Consider the following 11,134-nt stretch of genomic DNA (forward strand, 5'->3'; position numbering starts at 1 on the left):
GGCAGAGCAAATATATTACAGAGAAAGGAAATACATCAAATTTTAATTGTTTTTATTAAACATTGAATGCCTATAAAATAATATTTGTAAAACATGAGTACAGAATAAACAAAAGCAATACAACAACCTTCTGTGACTTATCACCCATTATGAGAAAAGAAAATTACCATTCCCTATAAATTCCCTTATGTACTCCTTTCCTAATCACATTCCTTTCCTTCCCTCTTTCGAGGCAACTACTGTCTCGAATTTATATATAATTTCTCTGTTTTTTTAATAGTTTTACCAATAGTATTTGCATCCCTAAACAATATGTTCTTTAGCGTTGCATGTTTTTGAACTTTGTGTAAATGAAATCGTAACTGTTTTTCTTTCTTCTTTGACTTGCTTTTGTAACTCATCATAATGTTCCTTATTTGTGTTACTACATGTAACCATAGTTCATTCATTTTCACTGAAATAGAGTATTCCACTGTATGAATATATCATAATTTATTCATCTATTCTCCTGATGATGGTTATTTGGGTTGTTTCCACATTAATATAGCCTCTAAGAATATATTGGTGTTATATTAACACATACTCTGATTAAACACTAAGATCAATAACTTATTTTAGTCTCCTAAACATGTTAGTATGAAATATGGAAATGTTTAGTTTATCATAGTGATGATTAAGGTTAGTGTTTTTAAAGCCAGATGTGGTCTTTAAAACTATAATTTTACTCTCTCACCCTAGGCACAATTATTCATTCATTGTTCATTGTATTTAGTCATATTTCCTGTTGTTTTAGGTTATCTTAGATATTGGCTTTGTTTCTTCCACTCTACCAGATTTAGTAATACCACCTACCCTGTCTAACCTAGATAGGCAACTACCTTTTTCTTCTTTCACTCTTAGAACAGGGCTATAGTGATAAAAATGATAGGTATAGGACCTCCCAAACTGTTCTTTTGGGACTTAGTTAACTCTAAATAAGAAGGTTTAACTGAAACAACATAAGTCACATATTGATAATCTCAGATATGGTAAAATTCACCTATTGAAACTTAGGTGTGTTTTAAGAGATCTTGAATTTTTACTGAGATAATTGAGATGTAAAGAACCAATATAGTGTCTTAACTCAGCAGCTATTGAATGTGTTAAACTTCAGCATGAATAAAGCTAATGTGATAATTATAATTCCCCCAGGAAATTGAGTTATTTTCATGATTCTTCATTCTTAGTTCTCTAAATATTTTGCAATCCATTGTATTACAAAGAACATGCTTTCCTTTTTAAAGTTAAAAACATTTATAAAACAATTGCAGTTGAAATTTAAATTACTTAATTTTTAAAATTTAATTTAGGTTGTTTTGTGACAACACAACAACATTTTTGTTATATTTTAGCAAACAATTTCAAGATGATTAGAAAATTAAATGGTACATGACAGTTAAACTTTCCTTGAAGTAGAAAGAAAGGAATACATCAGAAAAGAGAATGGTGCATTATATAGTACCTCTCAAACTTTAGTGTTCTTGTTAAAAATACAGATGGTTGGGCCTCACCTCTATAGATTCTGATAGAATAAGTTTGGAGCAGGGCTCAGAAGTCTATATTTTGTGTCTGTTTGTGTACTGGAAATGAAAATTCTAATATAGAGAAATATAAATCTTATTATACTGCCTAAAATAACTCAATTTGGATGGAACTTCATGGTTTACAAAGTGCTTCTTATACATCATTTCGTTTGATACTTAAAGTAACCTGAGGCAAACTGGCAGGCATTATTATCCTTTTTACCAATTAAAAAAAAAAAGAGAGAAAAACAAAGCTCAGAGAGATTATATGATTTGCCTAAGCAAGTTTTGAGCAAATGGAGTCTGTATTCAATTCAGGACCCTTTGGTTCCTAATCCAGTACTTTTGAATGCACGTAGCAGATTGGCAAGGAGGAATCATAAATAACACCACTTCTCCTTGCTTTCTATAGCTCAAGTACCCATTTAGCATAAGAGTAAAATGAAGAATTATTCCAGCTGGCTGGCAGTCTTTCTAATTTCTATAAGCAGAGTATTCAGTTTCTTGGAAATCCTAGCAAGGTGTAAAGGAGGGTCTTTCCTGTTCATAATGGAAAAACTATTTTCCTAGGCAGAAAAAGAACACCTTGCTGGTTTCATTGTTCTCCTCTTTTTTATTTGATTTTCAAAATTTCATGGTCTAGCACTCTTCAAGTGGCAGGTGAAAGAGATTAGAGCTATAGACGAGGCAAAGCTCTTTTAGCTGAGGCAAATAGAAGACGAGGTGGGAATAGAAGTTTAAAGACAAGAGGAATTGGTTTGAGTGGCTGCCATAGGTGACCTGAAAAGTCATCCAGTTTATAATTAGGAAGTGAGAGATGAGCAAAAGGAGACAAGATGAGAATCTGAATGTAAGGTTTAAGTGAACAGAAAAATAATGAAAAAATAGTCTTGGGTAATTAGGAAAAATCCCTCCACATATTTACCATTTCTATATGTGATAATTTCTAATATTTCATTGTTATTTTAATAAGAAATGGTAATATTTGGTGACTGCAATGTATAGTTATCAGAAAGAACATTTGTATAGAAACTTTTATTGTAACAGAGCACTCAACACTAAAATTTCTCTTTGCCAGGAAATCTTTTTAAACTTGAATAATCAGTGAGTTGATTCTTAAAGGGTGATATTGTGAGAAAGAACAAAGCATTTGCTGTTATTAGAGATCTTTCCATTTCAGATGATTCCAAAATAGTTTTGAGAGTTGAATGATTCAGAAATTCTTTAATATAGGTGTAAGTGTTCACAGAGAAATTAACTTTTTATTTTTCTTTTTTAATTGAAGTATAGTTGATTTATATTAGTTTCAGAAATACAACATAAGTGATTCAACATTTTATATATTATACTCCATTAATGTTACTATAAAATATTGGCTATATTCCCTGTTCTATACATTACAGCCTTGTAGCTTATTTATTTCATACATAGTAGTTTATACCTCTTAATCCCCTTCCCCCATCCCTCTACCCAGTGTTAACCACTACTTTGTTCTGCGTATCTGTGAGTCTTTTTATGTTTTGAAGATTCCACTCCATATATACATATATACATATATATATATATATATATATATATATATCTTCTTTATCCATTTGTTGATGGACACTTATGTTGCTTCCATATCATGGCTATTGTAAATAATGCTGCTGTGAACATTGGTGTACATATATCTTTTTGAATTAGTGTTTTCCTTTTCTTCAAATATTTACTCTGGAGTGGAATTGCTGGATCATATGGTAGTTCTATTTTTAGTTGTTTGAGGAGCCTCCATACTGTTTTCCATAGTGGCTATAAGCAATTTACATTCTATTTCATTGGTTTTTTTGACTTTCATTTCCCTGATGATTAGAGTTGTTGAATATCTTTTCTTGTGCCTGTTGGACATCTGTATGAGTTTTTTGGGAAAAATGTCTATTTAATTCTTCTGCCTATTTTTAGTTTTTTTAAATTAATTAATTAATTAATTTTTGGCTGTGTTGGGTCTTCATTTCTGTGTGAGGGCTTTCTCTAGTTGTGGCAAGCGGGGGCCACTCTTCATCACGGTGCGCAGGCGTCTCACTATCGCGGCCTCTCTTGTTGCGGAGCACAGGCTCCAGATGCGCAGGCTCAGTAGTTGTGGCTCACGGGCCTAGTTGCTCCGCGGCATGTGGGATCTTCCCAGACCAGGGCTCGAGCCTGTGTCCCCTGCATTGGCAGGCAGATTCTCAACCACTGCACCACCAGGTAAGCCCCTTTAATTTTTTTTGATGTTGAGTTGTATGAGCTTTTTATATATTTTGGAAATAAATCCTTTATCAGACACATCAATTGCAAATATTTTCTCCCATTCAGTAAGCTGTTGTTTCATTTTCTTGATGGTTTCCTTTGCTGTGCAATAGCTTTTAAGTTTAATTAGGCCCTATTTGTTTATTTTTGCTTTTGTGTCCCTTTCCTTAGGTGACAGATCCAAAAATATATTCCTAAGAATTATGTCAAAGAGTGTACTGCCTATGTTTTCTTCTAGGAATTTTATGGTTTCTGGTCTTATACTTAGGTCTTAAATTCATTTTGAGTTTATTTTTATATGGTTTGAGAAAATTTTCTAATTTCAGTGTTTTACATATAGTTGTCCACTTCTCCCAGCACCACTTATTGAAGAGATTGTCTTTTCTCCATTGTATATTCTTGCCTCCTTTGTTGTAAATAATTGACCAAAAGTGCCTGGGTTTATTTCTGGGCTATTTTGTTCCATTGATCTATGTGTTTGCTTTTGTGCCAGTACCATGCTGTTTTGACTGCTGTAGCTTTGTTGTATAGAATGAATTCAGGGAGCATGATACTTCCAGTTTTGTGCTTTTTTTCTCAAGATTGCTTTGGCTATTCAGGGTCCTTTGTGGTTCTATATGAATTTTAGGATTATCTGTTCTAATTCTATGATACAATGTCATGGGTATTTTGAAAGGACTTGCCTTAAATCTGTAAATTGCTTTGGGTAGTATGGACATTTTAATAACAATAATTCTTCCAATCCATGAATACAGGATATCTTTCCATTTCTTTGTATCATCTTCAAGTTCCTTCAATGTCTTATAGTTTTTAGAGTGTAAGTCTTTCACCTCCTTGGTTAAGTTTATTCCTAGGTATTTTTTTTTTCTTTTTGATGCAATTTTAAGTGGGATTGTTTTCTTGCTTCCTCTTTCTGATAGTTCATTATTAGTGTATAAAAAAGCAACAGATTTCTGTATAATAATCTTGTATCCTGCAACTTTACTGAATTCACTTATTAGTTCTGGTAGTTTCTTGGTGGAGATTTTAGGGTTTTCTATATATAGTATTATGTCATCTGGAAATAGTGACAGTTTTACTTATTCCCTTCCATTTTGGATGCCTTTCTTTTCTTTTTCTTTTCTGATTTCTATGACTAGGACTTCCAGTACTATGTTAACTAGAAGTGGCAAGAGTGGGCATCCTTGTCTTGTTCCTGATTTTAGAAGAAAAGATGAGAAACTCATTTTTAATAAAGCTTTTCCTTATCTCTATTATTTTACCATCCAGGAGCTGTTTGAAGAAAACTCTTAAAAGAAGAAAAAGCAAAAATAAGAGACTTTTATCAGAAGAGCAGGTGAATGCAAGGTAAAAAGCAAACAAACAAAATACTAGCTCTCTTAAAAGACTATCCTCTACTCCTGTACCCCATTTTACTGGCCACAGAACCTATATACTTAGCTCCAGATACTACTTTTATTTAGTATTACTTTCTTACTACTTTTCATCCCAGATCAATTTTGGAATCTCAAGTTAAAATTCTGTCAAAGTCCTTCCCCTGGTTTTAGAACTTTATCTAGTGATTGTTTAAAACAGAGTTAGCATGCTTTGTACATTTTTCAAGTCCTCTATATTTTAGTACTTATATTCTTTCATTTTTGAATTTTATTTTCTGCAAAATCAGCTATAGTGTGGTCCACTGTTCTTACCTCTAGATCAAGGATTCTCAACCAGCACTATAAACATTTTGATCTGGTCAATTATTTGGTTTTAGAGGCTGTCCTACATGTTGTAGGATGTTTAGTAGTATCCCTGGCCTCTACTCCTTAGATACCAGTAAGCCCCTGCCCCTCAACTTGTGACAACCAAAAATGTCTCCAGAGATTGCCAAATATCCTCTAGAGGATAAAAATCACCTCCAGTTAAGAACTACCATATGACCCAGCAATCCTACTACTGGGCATATACCCTGAGAAAACCATAATTCAAAAAAAGTCATGTACCACAATGTTCATTGCAGCTCTATTTACAATAGCCAGGACACGGAAGCAACCTAAGTGTCCATCAAGAGATAAATGGATAAAGAAGATTTGGCACATATATACAATGGAATATTACTCAGCCATAAAAAGGAACAAAACTGAGTTATTTGTAGTGATGTGGATGGACATAGAGACTGTCATACAGAGCGAAGTAAGCCAGAAAGAGAAAAACAAATACCGAATACTAACACATATATATGGAATCTAAAAAGAAAGAAAATGGTCATGAAGAACCTAGGGGCAAGATGGGAATAAAGACACAGACCTACTAGAGAATGGACTTGAGGATATGGGGAGGGGGAAGGGTAAGCTGGGACAAAGTGAGAGAGTGGCATGGACATATATACACTACCAAATGTAAAATAGATAGCTAGTGGGAAGCAGCCACATAGCACAGGGAGATCAGCTCCGTGCCTTGTGACCACCTAGAGGGGTGGGTAGGGAGGGTGAGAGGGAGGGAGACACAAGAGGGAAGAGATATGGGCACATATGTATATGTATAACTGATTCACTTTGTTATAAAGCAGAAACTAACACACCATTGTAAAGCAATTATACTCCAATAAAGATGTTAAAAAAAAAGAACCACCGCTCTAGCTCTAGAATGATCTAGAACTGCCTTTATATTAAACTGATAGACACACAATGACAGCAACAAAAACATCTTTAAGCTAACTCTTTTTCAGGAATAACCATAGCACGATCAAAGCAATATAACATCTCTAAGTTTCAAACCATTTTACTATAATTAGTAAAATTTATACCCAGGAAAGGATTTTTATATCATTGCAAAATTTTTTCACTTTGGAGGCAGCAGAAAGAGCAAGGCATTTGGAATCATTCAGGGCTGGGTTTGACTTTCTGGATCTTATACTGAATAGCTGCTTATCTTGGACAAGTTATTTAACCTCTTTATGTGTCAGTTTCCTCAGTTGCAAAAACAGGGATAATAGTATTTATTTCCTAGGTTTATTGTGAGATTATCTTGAATGTTAGAATAGTTAGAATAGAGGCTCTCAGACAGTTAGACATGGTAGCTAAGTAATGTCCTCTCTAGCCAAAAAACAAACAAACAAAAACCAGAAAACAAAACTAAACAACCCCCCCTTCAACAAAGAGGTAAACATCATCAAGAAAAGTATCTGAAACAAAAGAGAAAACCATACTGATTGATTTAAAAGCATGCCTTTGGTGCTTGGAAAAATTTAGGCATTTATGTTAACCATTCCTTGAGAAAGAATTAATGTCAAGAGAAGGGCTAGAGAAAGACAGTTACAAGTGCCAGAGGGGCTTTGATCAGAATATACTTTTTAATATTCTTCTGTATAGAAACAATGGGTAAATGTTGATTGAGTCAGTGTATACAATCATAGAGTGTATGGGTAAATATGAATTTGCTTCTAGAATCTTGAGCAAATAAGAAGAGGTGATCTTTCTATGACTCATCCAACTCAGTGTTAGAAGGAAGTAGTCATTGTTTTCTATTTTTAATAAGTTAAATAACAGTAAACATGCTTCTAATATTATATGATTCTTTTTATAGTTTTAGAAATTTTATTTTTATTAGAAATTTTTAAAATTAAAAAATATAAAGAATAATATAGTAAATACCTATGTTTCCACCTCCTCCAAGATTGTACAGCAGTCAAGATTTTGTCACAATTCTTTCAAGTCCTTTTTAAAATAAAATAAACAATATAGATGAAGTTGAAGTCTCCCTTGACCACACTTACTAATCTTATTCTTTATACTCCCTCCTGAAGACAACTGTTTTATGAGGTATGGTGTATCCTTTTACATGCATAAATATACATTCATGGATAGTATACAATATTTTGTATATTTTTTTAAATTTACATAAATATTACATATAGTATATGTCCAGCTTCCATACTTTTTACTCAGCATTGTTTTTGAGATCTATCTGTGTTGATGTATCTACATTTGTATATATAATAACCCATCATATTAATATGCCACATTTTATTTATCTTTTCCCCTCGTGATGGACATTAATAGACTGCTTTCATTTTTTTTTTCAATTATAGGCAATGCTGCTGTGACTCACTGTGTCTCACTGTACACATTTGCAAGAGTTCTCTAAGGTATATACTGGAAGTGGAATTACTGGGACATAGGATAGAAATAGCTATTTTAAAATAAATAAAAGAAGTACTATTTTATATGTTAAAAGGTTTTATGTACTGAGAAATGAAGATTCAAAAAGGAGTTAAATTTGCGTGCATTTTGTGGAAGAGCTGGCTTTTATTTGGGAACTGGTGCCTTAGAAGCCAGACATACCTGCTTATTTCAAGAACAATTCAATGAAATAGATTGCCTACTGTGTGCTCAGCACTGCACAACTGACATTATCAGTAGCAGAATACTGAGCTGGATGGACTCTGAGTCTGATCCAGAATGGCTTTTATTATGCTCTTATTCAGTCAGAAGGAAAGACTATCTACAGGACAAGATGAATGTATCAGGCAAAAGTCTACAAAGGATAAGTATATCAGGTTAAGTGCCTATTTGATTTGCATAGCTCTGGTCTAGAAGGTTTGTCATATACTTCCATCCTCTCTGAACCTCACGGTTTTAAAGACAATTGTTAGTCAGTTGTTGCTGAGATATACTAAAACTTAACATTTCCATGTATATAGTACTTTCCTAAAGTGGGTATTGGGTAAGGCATGTGAAGATATAGAGGGAAGTATACTTATGTATCACTTGATCCATGATAAAACTAGAATAAAAGAGGCAACCAGTTAAAAGACAAATTCTGATAAGAATGTAAAGAAAAATAAGAATTTATTTTTAAGTCAGGTCCTAAGTTGAAGCTTAATCAGAACTAGGCAATTATCCAGACAGAAAAAGTAATAACCTTCTATTTCTGTTTTTCAGATTTAATTCTTTGTCAAAAAGAAATCATCCAATATTTCACATCTCTCTAACTGAAGTTCACTATTTGGAGGTAAGATATAAAGTTTAAAGAGACACAAATGTATAAATTAGAGGAAAAAAGAGGGGTTATATAACTTGATAAAGACCATTTATCAGTTTGGTGTGAATTAAGCCTTTCATTCTTTATTTCAGCCTTCAGATAACCCATCATTTAAGGTGTACTTATGAACAGGGTAGAAAGGATCGTCTTGAAAATTCCCTTTAATAATTATATTAATAAATAAAGTATGACTTTCATAAACAGTTGTTCAGCTTTGGATAAAAGAAAAAAGATTATAGATATACATTTGACAAGCCTATGCTCCAATATATTATTCTTTTACATTTCTTTTGTTTGTTTAAAGTTGTATTACTCTATTAGTGTTCCTCTCTCCTTTGTTATTAAACTTTCTCTAATTTTTTTTACTAATTCTCATATTCATCCTCAGTACAACTCTTTTGGATAATTTAAAAATTATGCTTGACCAAGGAATCTCAAGCTCATCCTAGATTTCTAGATTTCTATACTTTAGATCCAAAGAGGTCTACTGGAATTCATAGGATGCATTGCAGTTAAGATGAAGATTTAGTTAATAGTTTTATGCCAGGTGCATGAGTGTATAAGTGTCCTAGAAGCCTATCAACTTCTAAAAAGATGCCCCTTAAAAATTTGGTATCAAATATTCAGAGTGATACAATCACTGTGGTAATCACACTGGTAAACAACTTTGGTTACTTACATAAATTGCTATTATCTTTTTTTATGTATGCCTTACCTCTTCTATTAATTTATAATCTTCTTTAGAGCCAGGTTATTTTATTCCTTATATGATTTTGACCCCTGGAACCAACTGATTTACTTGCATATAGTTGAAACTTAGTACACTTTTAATGTTGATGAGGTTTTATTATTACTTTTTAAAATAGAATTATTCATTTCATTCAGAGAGCTGACTTCATATCCAGTTACATTTCTTTCTTTTTTAATTTATTATTATTCTTTATACAGCAGGTTCTTATTAGTCATCAGTTTGATGCACATCAGTGTATACATGTCAGTACCAATCGCCCAATTCAGCACACCACCATCCCCACCCCCCACCCGCGGTTTTCCCCCTTGGTGTCCATATGTTTGTTCTCTACATCTGTGTCTCAACTTCTGCCCTGCAAATGGCACCATGTATGAGCTGTGTGTGCACAAGTTTTGATAAATTTTAACTTTTTATAATAGATTTTTTATAATAGATTTGTGTATATTTTATGGTAGTAAATGATAAAATAGACTAGTATATACATATATTTTATACATTCATGACATACCTAACTTTTTCTTAATTTTTCGATATTTCTAGGCTACATGGTTCATCTGCGAGTTTTTTTCAAATTCTTGCAAATATCCAATAAATTTTCCAATACATTTATTGAAAGAAATCCGTGTATAAGTGGACTCAAGCAGTTCAAATCCGTGTTGTTCAAGGGTCAACTGCACTCTGATTTAGCCCATTGTTTAGGTAATTCAGTAGCAATCTCATCTACAATGTGATCAGTAATCTTGTATAACAACAAAACAAAACAAAACTCTGTGGGCAATAGTTTTTCATCTTGATTATTTTCTACATTGCTTAATATCCTTGGCAGCCAAGTAGTCCTTTCTTTGTTTTGTACAATACAACTTTATTTTAAATCTCTTTCTTTTCCTCTTGTCATTTGTTAAAATGGGGAAAAAGGAGCGGAAGCAAAAAAAAATATTCAGGTTACTTACAAGTTTTCTTTGAGCTCAGCTAATTCAGGATCATGGCATAGTGTGTGTGTGTGTGTGTGTGTGTGTGTGTGTGTGTGTGTGTGTGTAAATACATAATCTATCTTCCTCATAATCGAGAATATAATATAATGTATTTTTTCTCACCAACCAGGAAAATGGTCACAAGTCATTTTCTTAATTTTTAAAAATTCCTCATTAAAATTATTATTGTCCACAGCATTGATGAAATAGACACCTACTCACATGGTAAAAACTCCGTAAGGAGAGAAACGCATGTCTATTTTGTCCACCACTCTATGCTCAGTGTTTAGCATTATTCTTGGCAAATAGAAGGCACTCAATAAGATATCTGTTGAATGAATAAAGGAATTTATGGCCCACTGCATTCTGATTTTCTCTCCCACTACAGAAACTGCTATTGTTATTTATCACTGTTGTTATTCATCTAACTTCCAAGTCTGATGAACATTTTTTTAAACGTCTTATTTTACTAGATAACACAACTTCATTTCACAATGTTGATTGCACTGTTGATTTCTCTTTGAAACTTTCTACTTCATAGCCCTCTTAAACAAACATTT

This window comes from Balaenoptera acutorostrata, chromosome X (assembly GCF_949987535.1).
Source record: "Balaenoptera acutorostrata chromosome X, mBalAcu1.1, whole genome shotgun sequence".
NCBI classification, from domain to species: Eukaryota; Metazoa; Chordata; class Mammalia; order Artiodactyla; family Balaenopteridae; genus Balaenoptera; species Balaenoptera acutorostrata.